The sequence below is a fragment of the Styela clava genome, chromosome 7 (genome assembly GCF_964204865.1).
Source record: "Styela clava chromosome 7, kaStyClav1.hap1.2, whole genome shotgun sequence".
In the NCBI taxonomy this organism is placed as follows: domain Eukaryota; kingdom Metazoa; phylum Chordata; class Ascidiacea; order Stolidobranchia; family Styelidae; genus Styela; species Styela clava.
The window spans coordinates 20397203-20402202 of NC_135256.1; the positions used below are offsets into that span (position 1 = coordinate 20397203).

General features: G+C 56.0%; 2 non-coding genes and 1 pseudogene across 2 annotated transcripts; all 3 read left to right on the forward strand.

Annotated features, from left to right (window-relative positions):
- The first annotated feature begins 2186 nt into the window (after window positions 1-2186).
- Window positions 2187-3996, forward strand: LOC144425324 (small subunit ribosomal RNA). Its single transcript, XR_013477468.1, has one exon. It is a non-coding gene; the product is annotated as a small subunit ribosomal RNA (ribosomal RNA).
- Window positions 3997-4294: 298 nt separating this feature from the next.
- LOC144425413 (5.8S ribosomal RNA) lies at window positions 4295-4448 on the forward strand. Its single transcript, XR_013477505.1, has one exon. It is a non-coding gene; the product is annotated as a 5.8S ribosomal RNA (ribosomal RNA).
- Window positions 4449-4736: 288 nt separating this feature from the next.
- Window positions 4737-5000, forward strand: part of LOC144425362 (large subunit ribosomal RNA) — a 3695-nt pseudogene continuing 3431 nt past the window's right edge.

Sequence of the window (5000 nt, forward strand, 5' to 3'; positions counted from 1 at the left end):
GGAGCGCACCCTTTTCTCGGTGGCTGGCGGGCGAGAGAGTGCTGCGTCGCCGGCATCGGCGTCGAAAGAAGCCGAGCCAAAAAAAGTTAAAGTACAAACGTGCAAGCATACTAACCTAACCCTAGGTAAGGCATGTCAGAGCGAAAGACAGTAATTTCGAATGAGCCAAGAAAGAGCGGTGCGGGGCCGGTCGGAGCGCACCCTTTTCTCGGTGGCTGGCGGGCGAGAGAGTGCTGCGTCGCCGGCATCGGCGTCGAAAGAAGCCGAGCCAAAAAAAGTTAAAGTACAAACGTGCAAGCATACTAACCTAACCCTAGGTAAGGGATGTCAGAGCGAAAGACAGTAATTTCGAATGAGCCAAGAAAGAGCGGTGCGGGGCCGGTCGGAGCGCACCCTTTTCTCGGTGGCTGGCGGGCGAGAGAGTGCTGCGTCGCCGGCATCGGCGTCGAAAGAAGCCGAGCCAAAAAAAGTTAAAGTACAAACGTGCAAGCATACTAACCTAACCCTAGGTAAGGGATGTCAGAGCGAAAGACAGTAATTTCGAATGAGCCAAGAAAGAGCGGTGCGGGGCCGGTCGGAGCGCACCCTTTTCTCGGTGGCTGGCGGGCGAGAGAGTGCTGCGTCGTCGGCATCGGCGTCGAAAGAAGCCGAGCCAAAAAAAGTTAAAGTACAAACGTGCAAGCATACTAACCTAACCCTAGGTAAGGGATGTCAGAGCGAAAGACAGTAATTTCGAATGAGCCAAGAAAGAGCGGTGCGGGGCCGGTCGGAGCGCACCCTTTTCTCGGTGGCTGGCGGGCGAGAGAGTGCTGCGTCGCCGGCATCGGCGTCGAAAGAAGCCGAGCCAAAAAAAGTTAAAGTACAAACGTGCAAGCATACTAACCTAACCCTAGGTAAGGGATGTCAGAGCGAAAGACAGTAATTTCGAATGAGCCAAGAAAGAGCGGTGCTGGGCCGGTCGGAGCGCACCCTTTTCTCGGTGGCTGGCGGGCGAGAGAGTGCTGCGTCGCCGGCATCGGCGTCGAAAGAAGCCGAGCCGAAAAAAGTTAAAGTACAAACGTGCAAGCATACTAACCTAACCCTAGGTAAGGCATGTCAGAGCGAAAGACAGTAATTTCGAATGAGCCAAGAAAGAGCGGTGCGGGGCCGGTCGGAGCGCACCCTTTTCTCGGTGGCTGGCGGGCGAGAGAGTGCTGCGTCGCCGGCATCGGCGTCGAAAGAAGCCGAGCCAAAAAAAGTTAAAGTACAAACGTGCAAGCATACTAACCTAACCCTAGGTAAGGGATGTCAGAGCGAAAGACAGTAATTTCGAATGAGCCAAGAAAGAGCGGTGCGGGGCCGGTCGGAGCGCACCCTTTTCTCGGTGGCTGGCGGGCGAGAGAGTGCTGCGTCGTCGGCATCGGCGTCGAAAGAAGCCGAGCCAAAAAAAGTTAAAGTACAAACGTGCAAGCATACTAACCTAACCCTAGGTAAGGGATGTCAGAGCGAAAGACAGTAATTTCGAATGAGCCAAGAAAGAGCGGTGCGGGGCCGGTCGGAGCGCACCCTTTTCTCGGTGGCTGGCGGGCGAGAGAGTGCTGCGTCGTCGGCATCGGCGTCGAAAGAAGCCGAGCCAAAAAAAGTTAAAGTACAAACGTGCAAGCATACTAACCTAACCCTAGGTAAGGGATGTCAGAGCGAAAGACAGTAATTTCGAATGAGCCAAGAAAGAGCGGTGCGGGGCCGGTCGGAGCGCACCCTTTTCTCGGTGGCTGGCGGGCGAGAGAGTGCTGCGTCGCCGGCATCGGCGTCGAAAGAAGCCGAGCCAAAAAAAGTTAAAGTACAAACGCGATGCTAATGAGCGAGCCGTTGTCTCGACTAATATGTAGGGGGCGTTCGATCGAGCGTCTGGCTTGAGCGCTTGTCGGCCTAGCAGAACGGTCGCATTGTTATGCCCGGGTTTTAGGCACCGCTGCAGGCGGCCGGCAGAGCTCTTGTTTGTGCGAAACTGAATGGATCGAGCCCGAGAGAGGGCGAGCAAAGAAAAAACGCAAATCGCTCCGCCTGGCACTGCCGGCGAGAGCGTGGACGTCGCGGCCAGCGACTGTCGAAGCTGAGTACGGCCGCAGGCGATCGCCTCGGTCTTAAACGAATGCGACGAGCACGCGCCGGGCGGCCCAGCAAGGGCCGAGCGCAGCTGTCGCAGCTATCTGGTTGATCCTGCCAGTAGTGATATGCTTGTCTCAAAGATTAAGCCATGCAGGTGCAAGTACGAGTTCTCGTAAAGCGAAACTGCGAATGGCTCATTAAATCAGTCTTGGTTTATTTGGTCTCGTAAGCGAAGTGGATAACTGTGGTAATTCTAGAGCTAATACATGCATTAAGCGCCGACTTCGGGAGGCGCGCTCTTATCAGATCAAAACCGACCGGGTTCGTCCTGTGACGTTTGATGACTCTGGATAACCACGCGGATCGTACGGTCTCTGCACCGACGACGTATCATTCAAGTGTCTGCCCTATCAACTGTCGAAGGTACGCTACGTGCCTACCTTTGTGATAACGGGTAACGGGGAATCAGGGTTCGATTCCGGAGAGGGAGCCTGAGAAACGGCTACCACATCCAAGGAAGGCAGCAGGCGCGCAAATTACCCATTCCCGACACGGGGAGGTAGTGACGAAAAATAACAATACAGGACTCTAACGAGGCCCTGTAATTGGAATGAGTACATCCTAAAACTCTTAACGAGTATCCATTGGAGGGCAAGTCTGGTGCCAGCAGCCGCGGTAATTCCAGCTCCAACAGTGTATGCTAAAGTTGTTGCGGTTGAAAAGCTCGTAGTTGGATTTTGGGCGAGCGCCGCCGGTCCGTCGCAAGGCGTGTCACTGGTTGCGTTCGCCTCACCTTCGGTTCTCCGTCGGTGCTCTTGACTGAGTGTCGGCGGTGGCCGATAAGTTTACTTTGAAAAAATTAGAGTGTTCAAAGCAGGCTGTTCGCCTGCATAGTGTTGCATGGAATAATGGAATAGGACCTCGGTTCTATTTTGTTGGTTTTCGGAGCACGAGGTAATGATTAAGAGGGACAGACGGGGGCGTCCGTACTCTGCCGTTAGAGGTGAAATTCTTGGATCGGCGGAAGACGAACTACCGCGAAAGCATTCGCCAAGAATGTTTTCTTTAATCAAGAGCGAAAGTCAGAGGTTCGAAGACGATCAGATACCGTCCTAGTTCTGACTATAAACGATGCCAACTAGCGATCGGGAGGCGTTACCATGACGACCTTTCCGGCAGCTTCCGGGAAACCAAAGTCTTTGGGTTCCGGGGGAAGTATGGTTGCAAAGCTGAAACTTAAAGGAATTGACGGAAGGGCACCACCAGGAGTGGAGCCTGCGGCTTAATTTGACTCAACACGGGGAAACTCACCCGGCCCGGACACAGGTAGGATTGACAGATTGAGAGCGCTTTCTTGATTCTGTGGGTGGTGGTGCATGGCCGTTCTTAGTTGGTGGAGCGATTTGTCTGGTTAATTCCGATAACGAACGAGACTCTGGCATGCTAAATAGTTACGCGACCTTCTCGGTCGGCGTCTAACTTCTTAGAGGGACTAGTGGCGTTTAGCCACACGAGATTGAGCAATAACAGGTCTGTGATGCCCTTAGATGTCCGGGGCCGCACGCGCGCTACACTGAGTGAAGCAGCGAGTGTCTAACCTAGGCCGAAAGGTCCGGGTAACCCGTTGAACCTCATTCGTGATTGGGATAGGGACTTGCAATTGTTTCCCTTGAACGAGGAATTCCCAGTAAGCGCAAGTCATCAACTTGCGTTGATTACGTCCCTGCCCTTTGTACACACCGCCCGTCGCTACTACCGATTGAATGGTTTAGTGAGATCCTTGGATCGGCCCCGTCGCGGCTGGCAACGGCCGCGTCGGCGTGTCGAGAAGACGATCAAACTTGATCATTTAGAGGAAGTAAAAGTCGTAACAAGGTTTCCGTAGGTGAACCTGCGGAAGGATCATTACCGAAGGTGGTGGTAGGCCCCGGCCGACCGCGCACTGAATTGTCTTTGGGTGCCGCCGAGAGGGCGGCCGTCAATCGGGGTTCCGCCCCGTGCGACACGCGTAACACGTTGGCATAGCAAGGCAGCCGAGTGCGATGGTGGCTTCTGGGCACCGCGCTCGATGTGCCGCCGGCCCAGCCCGGCGGTCGCTCGGCGCCGTTTGTTGGTGTTTTTGTGCAGTTGTTGTCGGTGGTGGTTTTGTGGTCGATCCCACAGTGTGACGTCCGCGCGCTTCGGCGCCGGGCGAAACGTCGAGGACGACTCTTAACGGTGGATCACTCGGCTCGCGAGTCGATGAAGGACGCAGCCAAGTGCGAGAAGTAATGTGAATTGCAGAACACATTGAACGTCGACCTTCTGAACGCGAATTGCGGTCTCGGGTCAATCCCGGGACCGCGTCTGCCTCAGGGTCGCGTTCGTCCTCACCCGAGGGCCGTCGCCTGGCCTCTGCGAAGACGGCCGGGCGTCGCCCCAAGTTGAAGCGGTCGCCGAGCTTTCTCGGCGCGACCGCGTGTCCCGTACACCGCCGGCCCCTCGACGTGTTCAACTACGTTCGAGGGGCGGGTCCAGGTCGGTCGGTCCGGTCACGAGATCAAGACCGACCGTGGGCCAAGGCGGCGACGGTACGCGCTCGGTCGGCGCCGGCGGCGACGACTTGCGATGCCAGCGGGCCGTGTAAGAAGCGGCCCGCTTGACACATACGACCTGAGTTCAGGCGAGAGCACCCGCTGAATTTAAGCATATTATTAAGCGGAGGAAAAGAAACCAACAGGGATTCCCTGAGTAACGGCGAGTGAACCGGGAAGAGTCCAGCGTCGAATCTGCGCGCTTTTCGAGCGCGCCGAGTTGTGACGTACGGAAGTCCCAGTGCGGCTGACGGCGAGCGCCGGTGTCCTTCTGATCGAGGCCTCGTCCCACGGCGGGTGTTAGGCCCATAGGGGCGCTTGCCTTGGCCGCTTCGGGTC